At 42.1% G+C, this 18,117-nt stretch overlaps 1 protein-coding gene across 2 annotated transcripts in view; it reads right to left on the reverse strand.

Annotated features, from left to right (window-relative positions):
• LOC111874632 overlaps positions 1 to 18,117 on the reverse strand; it is a 627,779-nt gene that overhangs the window by 327,476 nt on the left and 282,186 nt on the right. The window lies entirely within an intron of this gene.

The following is an 18,117-nucleotide window of genomic DNA, read 5'->3' on the forward strand; positions in this document are numbered from 1 at the left end:
CCTTACCGTCATATTTGAGCCGATTGTCTAGATAATGTGGGACCCTCAACGTCTCACAACTCTATGGGCCTTCATGGCCTGTTACAGGGATAGCTTTACTTTACTGTAACTCACATTTAATAATAAATAATCGCTCAGTTAGTGTGGATAACATCTACGTGTGATTTTATTAAGGGTGGATGTAAGATTACGTGGTTTCTAATAAGAGTGCTGCAAGGGTTCAACGAACTGAGAATATTGTCTACTACTCACAATCCAGTCACGATTAATAATCTTACTATAACATTCAATAATGGAAAATACAAATAAATATTTAAAGTAAAAAAGTGAAGGTATCCCTGCAACGGACCGTGGAGGCCCACAGGGTTGTGAGATGTTGAGGTTCCAACATTTTCTCTAGAGAATCGGCTCATAGATGGTGTTAAGTCTACCAGCCTTACGCGCCGGCCGCGTTTACTCCCAGGGAAAATTATTTAATTAATTCCTGGCTTCATTTCTGTTAGAGGCTGAGTCGACCCCAGGGCCATAGTGCGGCTGGAAGGATTAGATAAATTGAAAAAATCCACCTCATCGGGATTCGATCCCGCGGCAAATATTTAAAGTAGCTCCTGTAAATAAGCGTTTTTCATTAACGTGACGACAGCTGACGACAGAGAGACCACTACTAGCAGCCAGCATGACGATGCACTGTGCCGCCATAATTGAATGCAGTAACATTATAATTTATTGCATAGAGCGAAATGTGGTCTAAATTGAAGCCGCGTTTGTCAACATAATTAAAGAGAAGTGAACACAGAGATAATATTATATTGTAGCGTCACACAGTTTATAAGACGATGTTTATTATTATTATTATTATTATTATTATTATTCAGTCGACAGAATTCTTGCACTAACACACCATTCGTTTGCATGTACTACATGTTTCGGCCTATAGTGCAATAATTCAGGCCAGAAGGTGTAACCAACATAGCAGTAGATACAATGCTTCTATTATATTAATGGCAAAAACTTAGTGTTACTTTCCCATAATTCATAGAGAGATGAGGTAGTGTCACTTATTGAAAGTGCTCGGAATTTTCGCGATATTAACCAAGGGATGTGAATAAAAGTTTCGTAGTCATAACAGCACAGGCACAAGCCGTTTAATTTTCGACCGGTTTCTTTACCCGTTCGGGTATCTCTTGGTGGTGGAAGGTGATTCATATTTCTCCGCCATCAATTGTATTTTATCTGCAGTTTATGACATTTGCATCTTAAAATTAAAAAATGCCAAGTGAAAATAGCAAATAATGATAAAGATAAGGTTATCTGAGGATAATGTTATCAATATAAGTGTTTTTCAGGCCATGTTAAGCGTGTTTCATGTTTATTCGAAAACAGTAGAGGATCCATCTTAGAATTATCCTAGTGTCACGTGTTGGGGTGGTGCGTGACTTATAAAACGGGTTTTTTTTTTTTTATGATTGGATTTATTGCGCCTTATTCATATGCCCCTCAGAACTACAAGAAATTACAGCATTCTACACACTTTCCAGTCCACCGTTACACACGAATTAGGGTTCTCAGTCCTTACTAGTCGTATCCTGCCAACGGATCTATAACAGTATCACTGTCACTTCAAATCACACATGGAGTCTTCTTTTCACAGCCTAACTTCTTTATTGTCATTATTTTTCAGCTGCCAATTCCGAAGACTCGACTCCGTTTATACAGGTTTATTCATTAGTTCGTGAAACTTTTTAAAAATTCACAACAATTAAACTGTGCATCGGATCATGGTAATTCTTACGCCGATAGAGAATGAATCTCTCCAAGTTTTTTTTAAAGCCTCCATTGCCTGTTAATCCCAGGGACCTTCGCAACCGAATCACCGCTCCTGTGGCTCTGATCAACCGTGATAAGCTGACACGAGTGTGGGACGAAATGGATTATCGCATAGATGTCTGCCGTATCAGCAAAGGTGGACATACTGAGAATCTGTAAACTATGCAAAAAAAAAAACTTGGTGAATTTATCTCTATTTCAGCGTAATAAAATTTGGCATCTGTTGCGTAGTTTACTTACTGTAAATTTTCAAAATGTTTCCGGACTTATGAATAACCCTGTATACCGGCACGCTGGAGTACCGAAATTTGACTCTCAACTCCCGAACACACATTCGATTACTACTACTCCGCTTCTATTACTCGGCTCGCGTCACAAGTCAAAGTCAAAGTTACTTTACGACCGGAAGTTTACCGCCAATCACTTCGTCTTGGCGTCAAGCCCCTCGAGACTCACGACCAGAGATTCTCTTTAAACCGAACACTCTGTTGGCAGAAGCGATGTGAAGAGAGAGGAAAAGAACAATAAGGAGAAAGATATGGAGTAGGAAGAGAAAGATGCGAAGAATGAGCAAAGGAAGAATAAAGAACACAGGAAAAAGGAAAACAGAATAACACAGAAGAATGAAGATAATGCATGGGTAAAGAGGATGGAAAAATAAGCTACGAAGGTGAAGAAATGAAGTAAGAAGAGTGGTTAAAGCTAAGGAGAAGATGCGAAGATGATAACAAGGACAGACGAAAGTGAAAGAACAAAAAGAAATAATTCAGAGGAAGAGAAGTATTTCTGCTGATGCCTTAGAGTTATCGTTGGGGACGGCGTTTCGAATCCTGGAGCTTCAAGAACTAGAGCAATCAACTTACTTATCCACTCATGAATTGGTCGAGTTCTGTCAATAGGAGGCAAAGAGCAGAACTGAGCAGAACAAAGTATTGAAGCGCTTCGGGCCACATCAGCCGGATAGAAAGGAATTTATTTTCACTCACGGAACACATCACAGCCAGACATCGTATCTCTGGTACCCGCGGCGCGCATTCTATTGTCTGGATAAATGGGCACTTCACACCTCTCCACAGATCAACTGGTCCGCCTACTGCATTGGGCCGCTCAAGGAAACGCTCTCCAGTCTCGTACAGGCACTTACGCGCTCGCTAAATGAACAGATAATATGAGAGCTATGCTAACTCGCCTCTCTGCATATACACACTTCTCCTATCTTAAATTACGAGACCGGCTTCAATGAACAGGCCAATGTAGCTGCAACTCTGCACATTGTATTTGGGAGTCACTTGGTTTGAATCTCCGCTCGGACACCGGCCAGGTTCTCTGTGTTGTTCCTCAGTCCCTCCATTCAAATCCCAGGACAAACAAAGATCGCTTCCTTCCACAAAACCGTTCTAATTCCCGGTTCCTCAACAAACCGCGCCACGCTACATAAAACAGGTTTTGGTTTGTGGGACGTCGAGGTTAGCACACTTTCTATACAAAAGGCTCACAGATGGCGGTGAAGTTGTCAGCCTTACGCACCGGCCGTCTTAAATCGCCAGAAAGATTCCTGGTACTCATTTNGAGTCGACCACGGGGCCATAATGCGGCTGGAAGGATTAGGAAAATTGAAAAATTAAATGACAACATCGAATATCGAAACCGCGACCTTCCGGCTTGTAGTATAGTGTTTCAGACAACTACGCTACCGCGTGCCCACCATCCCAGCGACGCTATATAGTCTAGATAATGAGGAAGTAGTGAAATAATTCACAAGGAAACAGTAAATCTTTACAGTAAAAGAATTTTACGAACAGTTGGAATGAGCACAAGGAGCACAGATTAAAACAGAAAGCTGGGCCATATAAGGGCCAGAAGAAAGGAATTAGGATGGAGGAAGAGGAAGAGTAAGAAGGAAAGGCCCACACTCAGGAGGCAGCAGGCTTATAGAGTAGCAACGGATAGGAAGGCACAGTAACTAAAAGAAGTGACGCATGAATGAAAAGTTGCGCCCGATGAAAAATGGTGGGATGAACAGCAAATCAGAAGGAATCTGAAAGGAAGCGATCGTGGCCGAATCGAGGCACTATCCCGAAATCTGCCTGGTGGGACGGAGGAAACCCACGACACATATCAGCAATGATAGAAGATATTCTGGTTTAGATCTGCACTGAGCCTCTCGCGAACGTTTATTTCAGAGAATTACTATTCGATCAATCTATTTCGTCCACTTTTCTTAGCTCCTGATATTTTCCGTGGTATCAGGTAAAAAAAAGGTAAAATGGTCCCTTTTATTAATTAATTAAGCACTACGTTATGAAGGCGTATGGGGGAGTCGGTATATAGATCCACATTTTTTTTATCTCGGCACACGTTAGAAGTGAGTGATCAGCTTCACGCCCCGGCCGCTTTTCCTCCAGGGAAAGAGCCTCCGATACCCATTGGATAGGAGGCTGGGTGGGTCCCAGAGCCGGTCTGGACGACGTGGAGAAGAGAAAAAACTTGCCCCTGTGACAAACAGAATCCCGGAAGTACAGCCCATCGTTTTACGGACTGAGTCATCCCGACAATTACAACAAGAAGATATAAAATTTATAACCTTCAGCTTAATGGAGCTTCTGTCTTTCTCACCTCAGAAATTTTTGGTGCCATATTGATGTAACTGCTGATACAGAATTACCATGGCTTTCACACCATAGTTCAATGAAATTGATTCTGAGCATAATTTACTTCACCCAAACCGCAGCTTGCCGGTCACGGTAGCTGAGCGGTCTAAGGCATGTACTGTCTTCGCTCGCTTGGAAACCGGGATCGTGGGTTCGAGTCCCACTCAGGGCATGGATGTTTAGTTTGTGTGTGTGCGTTTTTCTGTGTTTGTGTACAGGTAGAGGCCTTGCGACGAGCTGATCACCCGCCCAAGGAGTCCTACCGAATGTGTAAAATCTAGAAAAACCGAAGTGAACGGAGAAGTTCATGGAGGTAGGCCTAGGCCCACTGGGGCTGTAGTGCCAAGGAAAAAAAAACGCAGCTTGGCTCATTCAACAAGTGTCAAAACCTTCAAACCGGATAATAATACGTCAGACTGCTTCATTCGAGATCTGACACATAAATATCTTTCACACAGTAACGGCCAGAAGACAGGCAGCAGATCATAGCGGAAGTCTGAAAGAGCTGAATATATCTTCAGTTTCGCCTCACACTCGCCTCGAGGCAAGAGGGATGGGAAGACCTAAACTTCGACCTCAAGCACGTTCGTAAGAGATTTGCAATTCATGGCTTCCATTTTAGGATTTACTGCGAAAGCGAGTTCTATGGAGTGACCGAAAGAATTCTGTGTGGTGTGAAACATAAAAACCCTCCACGCAGTCCTCCAGAAATACAACTTAAATCTACAAGCCACTTAACGAAATGCGTTCGACCATTAACAGTAATCGTCATACAAACACAGTGAGTTCTACAGGCAACGCAACCGAGAAGGGAAGGGGGAACTTTTGCTTTACTGGCTCGCTCGACTCGACTGGTGGAGCGTCCGACTCTTTACCCCCTGTGAGTGCTGTGTTCCTTATTTCTACTGGTCGCTGGTCTCACCTCGTGTACTCCGCTGATAGCCAACAGACGTTTCGGAGGAGTATATCACCAGTACGTCCCGGGTTGAAGAGCAAGTCAAGAAAGCTTGCTGTCTGTTTAATTTTGTTTTCTTACTTTGGGCACGCAGAAGTCGGTATAGAGACTGACTATGGACGGGACGACAGAAATAGTGTTATAGTTAATTGTAGTTACAACAGGTAGGCGGTCAATAAATCTATTCACCAATCCAAACCGCGTCTATAGTCACTAATAACACGTAACAATATGTACATTAAATGCACTTGCTTCTTTTATTATACACAAACTCCAATCGGAATTTCAAACCTACGCCGTGACACTTTCTCCATTCTGTTGTCTTGGTCCTTTCTGCACAAACTGCTTAAATGAAATGCTTAATATGTAAGAATATACATACTGAACATTAGACAGAAGATCCGTTTCTTAAGGTCGGATAAGCTAACAGCCTATTGCATGGTGGTGACAGATTAAATGATGGATAAAGTCAAATAGATAAGGAATTCAGTACATGGGTATAGACTGATTAATATAAATAGATATTTTACATATACATAGATATTTATATAGCAACAAGCTGCCGGCTGGACTGCTCGGCTTCGATTTCCGACAAGGGAGAGAATTTCTTCTCTACCCCACAGCGTCCAGACCGGTTCTGGGGCCAATTTAGCTTCCTATCCCATGGGTACTGGTTGCTCTTTCGGGGGGCTGTATAGCGGCCGGGGCGTGAAGCTCACCACTCAGCTCCATCTAGTGCCGAGATGAAGAATAGTGGCGCTACACCTTCACTCCCTTATATGCCTTCATGATGTGGTATTTAATTAAGCACATGGACGAATGTAGCTTACCTTTACCTTTAGGTAGATATTCAGTACAACAAAAACCTTTAGGTTTGCCCTATTCAAATTACACTGAGAGGACCAGTGAAGTACCTACCTCGGCTACAGCAGAAGATGAAGTTTTAGTTACGTAAGGGAATTTCTCACGTACTACAGGGAATTAACTCCCTTTCTAATTTCGCCTTCATAATCCAGTAATGAAATCTATATACCTAACCTATTTTGCAACTGAAGGACCCTGTGTGTGAGCTCAAAAATATACGTATTTCGTCGATCAAAAAAGGGACGTTTTTGTGAAAGGTTTTATTATTAATCCACCGCCCCCCCCCAAAGGAAGTGAAGCATTTTTACGTCTGTACATTTTTAAATTTCAGAAGTTACGTCATACTTCACACATGACTAACTAACAATCCAGCTTTTTCCTGAAAATAGTTGTTATAAATGAAGCATACGCCTGAAAGAAATTAAAGGCGAGTGAACTGAGAAATGGTTTTCCCAGTGGATGGACATGGAGTGTGCCGAAACTTTCGCAAAAGCCGAACATACATACATACGATTAAAAAATTAAGCCCGTAAAAGGAAGCAGTGAACTCTTAAAAGATCCATTTGGCATAAATAACAACAAATAACGCGATAAAATATACAATATTTCAATTGCTTAAAAAATGGGGCTAATCAGAGGTATGAATTTGATATTCTTTGATTTCGCAAGTGATTTAATTTAGATAAACTGAATAGTTCAGACTGTGATCAACCCTTTCTGAATAAACAACAACCATGTACACTTATTGCCGGTCAAGGTAGCCGAGCGGTCTAAGGCATGTACTGTCTTCGCTCGCTTGGAAACCGGGATCGTGGGTTCGAATCCCACCCAGGGCATGGATGTTTAGTTTGTGTGTGTGCGTTTTTCTATGTTTGTGCACAGGTAGATGCCTTGCGACGAGCTGATCACATGCCCAAGGAGTCCTACCGAATGTGTAAGATCTAGAAAAACCGAAGTGAACGGAGAAGTTCATGGAGGTAGGCCTAGGCCCACTGGGGCTGTAGTGCCAAGGGGGAAAAAAAATGTTCACTTATTACCATTCACTTCTAGTTGGTTACTATCTCATTGGGCTGAGTCCTTGAGAAACCGCTAGTCGCTCAGCTACTCAATACTTTCACATCATTTTATTCAACACGAACGTTCATTGCCGTATTCACAAAAGCCCTTCACTGGTCCTTATCCTGAGCCAAATCAATCCAGTACATAGAATCTAACGCTTTTTCTCTAAGAGCCATTTTAATATTATCCTCCCGCCTACGTCTAACTCTTAATAGCGGTCACTTCTCTTCTGGCTTTCTTACGATAATCCTACATGCATTCCTCTTCTCCCAATGCGTGCTACATGCCCTGTATATCTCATCCTCCTGGACTTCATCATTGTAATTATATTATGCGAAGAATAAGTTATGAAGATCCTCGTTATTCTATTGCCACGAAACGTGTGACAACCTCCGAGTAACACGTTAGTTTATACAAGCGTATTCATTGCCGCGGAAACGTGTTTCAGCTAGCCGTTATCTAACAACAGACGTCTCTGTTGCGCTTCTCTGACTGCACACTTCCGGCTTTCAGGCATCTTGTCACAATACAGTGACGTGTGAGCCCATGCAGTGCAGTGATTGCAGTCAATTAACAGTTGCCTAATGATGACCTCGTGAGGCCGAAACACGTAGCAACAAATGACATTTTAATAATATTTTATGACGTTTAAAATAAAACGGTACGGTTGCATTATAAACGGAAGAGAATGTGTGACTGGAATCTGAAGGAGTCAAGGGGTAAACTAGAAGAGACTGACTTCCCGTAGCAACATTTCCATCCATGTAAATCTTACGTTGATGATGTAATAAACAGTTCTATCTCTTGGGACATAAGGCCGTGTAGTTCCTCGAAAGTCGAAATGTTGCCTGTTTGTAGCTGTCTTTTTCTTTTTTGGGTTACCCTTCAACCCTGAAAATTGTAAAAATATGGTCCTCCGAAACGTACATTGATTTTAAACGAACTTCATGACGTTATATCCCGGAAGCAGAACTGTTTATGCCCACACCCTCAAATCCTACAAAATTAACGTCACATTTTGGTACTAACAAAGTACCCAACTAATTCCACTGAGCTGGATCCTTCAGAAACCGTCAGTCGCTCACCTACTCCAGAATTTACCAGCGTTTCATGGTACCCGAAGTTTAATTACCGTGTTCACAAGAGCACGCCACTAGCCCCTACCCTAAGCCAGACGAAACCAGCCCATACGACCCTATCTTATTTCCTTACCATTCATCTTAATAATATATTTCTACTTACAAATAAGACCTCCTAGTGGTTCATGTTTCCGTACATAATGTCAATTTATAACCAAACAATAAAATTCACTTTAGGTTATAAGTTCGGCTCATGCGCAAATGACCATATGATTACATTATGCTACAGTTAAGAATCTGTTAATTGCTTGCAACTATAAGCATGCTCAAAACTATCTTTGCTGATTTTATGCCTTCTGGGTAGTTAACTGTCGATGTAGAATTCCCTTCTTGGGGACGTCACTCCGTGTGGACGTGGACGTGGGTGACGCAACTCCGGGGTTTAATAAGCCTAGCCCTTTCTCTTAACGAATTAAATTAAGATAAAAATATCACATTAGCGCTAAAGGTGTAGGTCTGTTCTATGTGCAGAAAAACTAATGTCAGAAACATCTTTTGTGGGAATCAGAACTATACAACTGCTGCGTAGTATGAGTGACTATAGACGGGGTTTGGATTGGTGAATGGATTTATTGACCACTTACAGGTCGTAACTACAAATAACTATAATATTATCGTTATTTCTACATTTTAAATTTCACTAGAGCACACAGTCTAGTGTTCTCATTGTTACTAGACGTTTCTTGGTAACGGCTCAAATCCACTCTTCACAGACTCTTGTACATAACTGACCGGGTGAAGAGGCAAATTCAGAGACAAGTTTGCTGTACGACTGGCGGTTTACCGCCAATCAGTCCGTCTTGGCTTCAAGGGCCTTGAGACCCACGACCAGAGTTTTTTCAACCGAAATTTACGTTAATACGTGACATCCTCTTTGACGAGAAGATTGGTTTGTCTCTTATGAATATGCTTAGCCTTGCGTCAAGTGTACGTATCGCATATATATAACATGTTATTGAAAATATTTCCTTTTACACTAAATACAATTCCTCTGTCATACAGGCTTTACAGACCAGATCATGGCTACTTTACGTGTCTAACCTTGTCCCTTCCCTATAACATCTCGGCACGGACCATATAGAAAACAACTCTTCAATTGTTACGCTCGTGTTCGTTGCAGCGGGAACGTGTTTACCGAGCCGTTGCACAGAAACGACCCTTGTATATCCGCCCATCTCGCAGTCGTTGCATAACAACGGCTCTACAAGCAAATTTCCAGTCCAAAAGAGGAAGGGCTGTGACACCACTAAAATCAAATATATATACACCCCCACCTGGTACAGTGCCGTGTATTGATATAGGCTCCGGTTTACTCACTTCTAAAAGCTTTCAGTTGAGAAATGCTATAGTCACGGAGAATATAAAATTTCTATAAATCTGGAACAACAGAGATTGGCGCCACGTGCTTATCAACGAAACTGAGAGTAATCTCGAAGCAGAGTGCGTTCCATAAAATTCTTAATATACAGGCCACAATGTTTTATACAACCACAAAATTAAATCTATCCACAATCGTGTTGGATGTGATGTTTCTAAAGCGGTGAAAATGAAGCCCACACTCTGCTGGTATGTGAAGCCATACAGCTTCGTAGAAGATCTCCAACGTTTATGAAGGAGCCTATTGACTTAAATCTTCAGGGCCGATGAGGAGACCAAGCGACCAACAAGCAAGAAACCATTGCTGCTTGCTGATATCTTCCTTAGCTTACTCTTCGATTCTGAAGACGAGGCAACATTTTCCACCGAACGCCATTTAATTTGTATTGGATTCCATGTCATCTATATTCCAGAAGAGATAGTCCTTATACATGTCATATTTATCAATAAATCCCTGATGTATTTCTGTGTGTCTTTATAACGAATAAAATTGGGAGCTAGAGTAACTTTCTGAGAGCAATGTTCAGTCTAATAACCCAATTACCACTTGTTTCGACAGGTTACACCTTCACAGTATGTTCCAACAGTACATGCAACTAAACGGAACTCTTCAGCGTCTTCAAGATTCGTAGACACACTTCTGTCATGAAAATTAATGAAGAGCTCATACCATGATTACATGGTAACTCGTGGGAGTGGTTTTTTCTATGCGGTCCGTGTAGATGTTATATAACTAGGACACTAGCCCAGTTACAGTAGTGAATTCGTAACAGACAAGCCGATCTTCTCGTCAGATAGGATGTTACATAAGGACTATGACTGCAAGGAGTCAGTTGAAAAAAAATCTCTGGTCGTGAGTCTCAATGGGCTTGACGCCAAGACAAGCTTATTGGCGGCACACCGCCAGTCGTAAAGTAACTGTGACTTTGATTTGTGACCATTTCCTAGTCAGAGAGGATGTTACATAAGAACTATGACTAAAGGGTTAAGTTGCAACAAAAAATCTAGTCGTGATCCTCAAGGAGCTTGACGCCAAAACGAACTGATTTGCGGTAAACTGCGAGTCGTAGAGTAACTCTGACTCTGACTCGACAGTCAGTCATGAGTTGGAAGTCAGTGCTAGTCAGCGATGGCGAATGGTAAAGAGTGATGGTAAGACACGGTTATGAGCTGTAAGTCTTGTGCTCGCGGTTGGTCGGTGCAGTTCGCGAGCTGTAAATGAACAGTGGTAGTTTGTGGACTGGCCGGGAAGAACCTCAATAGTTAGCAGCCGTAACCTGGTGACGACTAGTGAAGACGGTAACCGAGCAACGACCAGCGAAGATGTAACAGGCTGAGACCTAACATGTGCTGTAGTGATGTATAGAGGGCGTAGATGCGCGAAACTGTTATAATTACTTGTAGTTACGCTATATGAGTTCAATAAATCTAATTATCAGTCCAAACCACGTGTGTAGTCACTAACACGTGACAACACTTATCGTCATATCAGTGGATGGCATGGTGTGAAAAAATAAAACGTCTCCAGTTCAAAAATAAAAGTTATCACACTCTCCTTCTCCTGAAGGAATTCTTAAGTCCACACAATTTTTAAGTGTACAGCGCGGAGATAGAGAGGCCATATCCTAGAGACGGCGTCTTACTATTCTCTCCGTCCAGTGTAGACTGAGTGAGAAAATCTGTGTTTTATTGTCGGTACCATGCGGAGAATTTGTTTCTCCAGCAATGTCATGTACTCTGATAGTTCACCGGTGCTAGGCCATATACGTGTGTGCGAGTTCTTAATATTTTCATGTTTTGTCCTAGCTCTCGCAGATGGTTTGTGCTGTGCTTGGTTTGTATATCCTATCTTGTGCTGGTACAGGTGCCCGGAGATAGGGTCTAGCTGTATCGATTGGAGCAAAAATGAGTAGGTTTTACGTCAAGATGGAGACAGAATCCAATCTCCGAAACGTCATATTTCAGTTGACTTCTCGCAGTTGTTTTCGGGTTCGAAAAACATATTTATATCAGTAATAAATAAATATTATTCGTGGCGAATATTACTCAACAGCCAGAAATGCATTTGGAAACTGTGTTCACTGATGTCACTAGGAATAAACTGAGAGCTAAAGAAAGAAAGAAAAAGACAGAGAAAAGCATCAAAAAGATGTAACAGAAGTACGGAAAGATAAGAAGAAAAGCGATTTGCCCCCGTCTACGTACATTACATGCAGGCTCAAAATTCCACGTTTCAAATTCAGCTCTGGTATTGCAATTCCGAAAAAATGTATACAATTATTTAAAACGGTATGTAATATGTCAGAGCACAGTCTGTGCAGGACGTTTGATACAAGAAGTAACTAACTGTTGTTCCCACATCTGGAATATGGAATGTGCCAAAGTTTGAAGGCATTCTCCCTATTAGTATTAGAATATCGATTTTGCTGCTCAACACAAACGTGAACTTTGACCTTTGGATTTTTACTTCTATCGAGCTCGCAGTGTACAACACGCCTGCCAAATGCCTCGCACATCGGAATTAATTGTTGAGCTGTCTCCTGAATTTCCTTCTTCAATATTCATACGGCTCTGTGCCGAGGCTGCATGCAAGAACAGATCTCCAATACAAATACTTCGGTTTGCATGGGAGCTTTAGATATATATGTGGGAAGGTAATATTAAAAAGTAATCATAAGAGAAAGGGAATATGACCATACGAATTGAATTCGTCTGGATTACTGTTTCCTACCGCCTATGTGGTCTAGTGGTTAGAGGTCCGGGTTCGAATCCCGGCGCTACCAGATTTCTTCTGAGAAGTAGTGGGTCTGGAACGGCGTCCACTCAGCCTCGTGATGATAATTGAGGAGCTAGTTCAAGGAAATAGTTGCTCCGGTCTAGAAAACTGAAATTAACGGCCGTGCGGATTCGTTGCGCTGACGTCACACCCACTATCAGCTAAAGTTGGCACTAACTTCGCCGACAAGTGGCGGTCACTCGGTCGGTATAGTTCGCTTGCGGACTAAAACCACGGAGTTCTTTTTTGTGTAGTTTAAGAGATGGTATCACAGCTTCAGACAGACCCTGCTGCTTCCATCTTCAATGCAACATGGTTCCCAGTTACCCGTCTAGAAGAGTACATGACGTCATATCTGAGAAGATTTTGATCTGTATCGCCTTAAGAATCTCGAAACTGATATGGATCTATCTGGCTTAGGATAATGATAACTGGTGTGCTGTTATGAAACGGTAATTAAACTCTGGGTTCCGTAAGTGGCAGGGAATTTCTTAATTATCGATGCCTGAACGGTCTTCATCTTCTCAAGAGGAACTCCGGTATATGGACTCGAAGAAGGAGCTTTCCCAGTAAACTTCCTGCAAGAACTTAAAAGAAGAAAGTTCTACTGATGCTGGACGGAAACAAGTTTAGTTTACAGAACCTGAGGTTTTCACAGCGCTAATTATGATCGGTTATATACACGTACTGCCTAGTCCGATGAAAGTATACAGACGTCACTAGCGTGACGAAAACAAGCAGAAAATGCTTCATACTGGTTTCTTGCTTGACATACTCTTCGAACACAATTGAGTCGACAAGTTTCTCCGCTACCAGTCTGGACCTAGAGTTTTGGGGAAGCAGCAGACCTTCCAACACAACAATTCTCCAAACGTTCCAATCCAAAACGCTAAGAAAACTAGTTAATGCTCCCCCGGTACGTATCAAAGGCTACCTTACACAATGCTCTAAGCATACCATATGTAACAGAAGTGATCAGAGCATACGCGGAGAAACACAAAAACCGGACCACTCAAAACAACAACCAACTAATAAGAAACTTCTTCAACCAACCAGCAATAGAAAGAAGACTAAATAGAACGTGGCCAGAGGATCTCATTACATAAGCTCCAGAGAATCATCGGAGGATGATACCTGCTTCAATATCGCATACACCCACCCCTTTTACTAATTACTCTATTTATGTATACTGAGTAATTGTCAAATTATTTCAAAATAATAAAAAAGAAATGTTTCTCCGAAACGTAGGTTGAATTTCACCAGGCTAGAAGGCGTCATGTCTTAGAAGATAAAACCCTTTAAGTATATTACTGATAATCAGTGCAATTAATTTTGCAGTAATGAAGTTTTATATGAAATAAATTAACGTCAGGATAATGTAAATTTGTATAATCGAAAATAAAACGAGTTAGAAAATATAAGGAGGATCCAAAATTGAGACTTTAAATATGTTCTATATTGTTCCACTCTTCCCTTTGTTGAAATTACGGCTCAAAAAATCTTCAACACAGTTTTGTGCGGCTCGCTCTCAGGTTCATAGCCAATTTCAATAGATTATTTGAATATTACATTTAAAAGTAACGGAGGTCACGTGATTACACTGAAGTGCTTAATTACAGCTTCAGCTCACTGATGACATAGTCAGGTCTATTTCCGAAAGCAATATGGATCCTTGCACTAAAAGGAACTCACACAGAGTACACCTTCAAGTCAATTTCTCCTGTACAAACATTTCATTATTTTTCACGGATAGACAAGCAATAACGCACCTGACATGTATCAAAAGGTTACAAAATTAATCTTTTTTTTCAGGAAGGGGTGCTTTTTAGTGATTTTCTTCATCCATCATCGTCATCAACATCATCACGAATTAAACTCTTGGCTTTACATTGTTACAAAAATAGAAACTGTTCCGCCCTTCTGTCGGAATTTCCTGACCTCTGCTACCCTTCGCTTTTCGTCGATAAAACAGTTTCGAACGTTCTGTTAATTTGTTCTGACATTTCTTGTGCATTGTCTCAATGCGATATGTTTTCCAGCTCGCTCTGTAATATGCACATTGCATTTATATCCTACCATGCCATAAGTAAGAATGCCTTTAGCAGACGAAATCAACCTCTTCTTTTCCTCTGATCTTTTGTCAACGTAAAAAATTCTGCTATATTCTTTCTGTACTCGTCGGTAACTAGACTTAACGGCGTAGAACTGTAAAGGCGCGTCCACATTACTCGTGCTCGTGCGTCAGAAGCTTACTGCTGCCGGAAAATCAGGGTCTGGAGCTGATATCTGTTGTGAAGAAATGCGAAGGCTTTGTACGAACCAGTTTGGGCGTCCACTTCGTCAGCTCCTGAGCCTGATTTTCCGGCAGTAGTAAGCTTCTGACGCATGAGCACGAGTAATGTAGACGCGCCTTAAGATAGCAGATAAACGAGATGAACTTTAAAGAGTCTGGCTGGAAGTGGTCGTGACCTAATCTAGGTATCATCCCCATATTTCCATGCAAGGACTGAGAAAAATCACACGAGTTCTCAGCCAGGACAGCTGGTGCACCGGTCGAGATTCGAATACAGCACCTGGGTCAGTTCAGGGTTCACAGTTACTCTACGACAGGCGGTTTCCCGTCATTCAGTTCGTCTTGGTGACAAGCCCCTCGAGGCGCACGACCAGAATCTTTTGCGGTTATAGTCCTTCTGTAACCTCTCTGACGACAGGGTGGATCTGATTTTTACAACTGCTGCTGGTCTTCGCCAGAGCAGTCATTTCCAAGTCCGAGTCCCGCGAGACTCATGACCACATTTACTGCCTCAGATTCGAGACTCCCCCAAACTGGAGGGCCAGGTCTCCGTATTTATTCTCCAGGAACAGAGTGGCTCGGTTAAACCCACAGGCACTGGGTTCCCTTTTCGTAGCATCCTACGACTCGCAGGGCTACAGCCGCCCCAACTGTCTTCCTTATAATCCCTTTGCACGGACTGAGTAGAAAACACCGTTTCCAACAGTGACTCTGTTGTTGTAGAGGCGTGCTTAACGCATCGTTGCATAGCAACGGCTGTCTCGATGTTTTGGGGTCTCTGCCTAGCAACGGGTCTATACACTACAATAACTTACTATATGAGAGGCATTTATACACATGAACTTTGCTACAAATACTGAATAAAAGTACAGAGACATCCATTACTCGAATGGGATTCGAACCAACGATCCCAGTGTTCGAGGAAGCAAAGACAGTTCATACCTTAGACCGCACGGTCATTGTGATCGGCGCAAATCCGGAATGGTCCTTTAAATAAACCACGACCGCTTCTTTTCTAATTCATTTTAAATTCATCAACATCTTATCATTCAGTGCAGCATAATGTACGTGTAGATAAAAGAGATAATGATACAAACTCCGTCCCAAGTGCAAACAATATATTATGTGTCCTTGATCTTGCTCCTTCACACTACATGTTTCGACCTCAGAGCAAGATCAAGGACACATAATATATTGTTTGCACTTGGGACGGAGTTTGTATCATTATATCATTTATCGTATAGAGTGCAACAGGATGCTTAAATATAATATTGTACGTGTAGATACTACGAGAGTCGTAAAAGGGAACCACAAAAGAAACAACCGATGGGTCTAACAAACAGGCCACCAAAACGTGCAGAAGAGAATGTGTTAATCTGATAAATGTCGATCTGTCTAGGAAGAACAATTTTCTCTTACAAGAGAACGTGCTCCAAACTTTTCTCATGACTCTCGAAGTCAGGCTTTCGTTTTGGCTAACTCGGCGAAGTACCGTGTAAGAGTATCCATTATCAGATAAGATCTAAAAGTTTGAGACGATGGTACATTGGTACAAGTATTATGCTTTTGGACATTATCCATCGTTCTGTCCATTTTCTAAGGAAAAGGTCCTGTTTTCTTCAAAACACAGCGTTTCGGAGACGAGTCTGTCTCCGTCTTCATGTTGGGCCCACTAAACAGAGGTAGCCCTTATCTCCGAAGTAGGTTTTACCTGAAGACGGAGACAGAATCCACTCTCCGAAACGTTGTGTTAAAAAAAGGACGGTTTCTAGATATAGACAAGACGATGGATAATGTCCAAAAACATAGTGTTTGTATCCATTTCCAGACAAACTTTCATGGGTGGTAGACAGAGCTGAATGCCATGCCAGAAACTGGAACAACAGGAACGCCATCTGTCTGGAAAATTTGGAATGAACAAGGATTTTATTGATAAACGCTACACTCTCAAGGCACTAAAATTTTTCTCTCACTAAACACCGGATGTAACGCTTCTTAATATCGTAAACACATGGGTTCGTTCACTCTTGGAAAAACAAACAAAACAGAGTATGAATAATTAATTCCATTGTTTTTTATTTCGACTTAAATTTGCGTGCTTAAAATAAATTGGCTCCAATACACAGTACTTTCTATTCTACTCGGAAAAGTATTAACAATAATTAATTCTAGAGTAAATTTAGAAACACTCCTAAACCGATGGGGGCACGAGATAGCGTACTTGGTTGAGGCACTATGCTACAAGCCGGAAGACCGCGGGTTCCATACCGGATGAAGTCACTAGATTTTTCAATTGACCTAATCCTTCCAGCCGCACTCAGCCTCTGACAGAAACGAGTACCAGGAATCTTCCTTGGGATAAAGGGCGGCCAATGAGTAAGGTTTATTACCTCACCGCCATCTGTAAGCCGATTGTCTAGAATACGTATATGGGCGCCCCGACCTCTCAGAAGCCTATGGGCCTCCAGGGCCTGTTACACGTATAGCCTTACCTGTTTCTTGCGGTCTGGTCAAGTGGGATTTGTGGTGGACAAAGTGGCGCTTGGGCAGGTTTTCTCCGAGTACTTCGGTTTCCCTTGCCAATCTTCATTCCATCATCATAATCACCCGGGGCAGGTACAACAGGTCAATTAGTGGTCGCCGTGCCGAGTGGACCCAGCTGGACTTCACCCCCCCCCTAAAGCGAATCGTTTATTACCATGTCATAAATTATGTTAGCAGTCGGTAGTAGTTATGAATAGGAGAAGAAAATGGTGGTAAGAAAGAGTAGTGAAACTTATGCTTGATTCGGTATTGCAGTGTCCAGCTTCGCCGAGAAAAGTTCACAGAGTACCTACAGATAGCAGCGTATCCCATCGAGCTTGCTGTTTTAGTATTATTGTAGCAATCTTTCCAAAATCATTATTTCTGTTAAAAGTGGAACAATAAAATAAATACAGAGCCGGAATAGCTCAGTCGGCACAGAGACGGGCTACAGCTTGGACGGGCAGGGTTCGATTCCAGGCAGGAAGAAGTTTCTTCTCTTTTCCGAAAGGTCCAGACCGGCTCTGGGGCTCTTTCCCAAGGGGCAAAGCGGCCTGGTCGTGAAGCTGACCAATCACCCTCATCTGCTGCCGATGTAAAGAATGGTGGAGCAATGCCTCCACTTCTCGATACCTCTTCATGGCGTGGTGCTA

Source organism: Cryptotermes secundus, unplaced genomic scaffold (genome assembly GCF_002891405.2).
Source record: "Cryptotermes secundus unplaced genomic scaffold, Csec_1.0 scaffold20, whole genome shotgun sequence".
In the NCBI taxonomy this organism is placed as follows: domain Eukaryota; kingdom Metazoa; phylum Arthropoda; class Insecta; order Blattodea; family Kalotermitidae; genus Cryptotermes; species Cryptotermes secundus.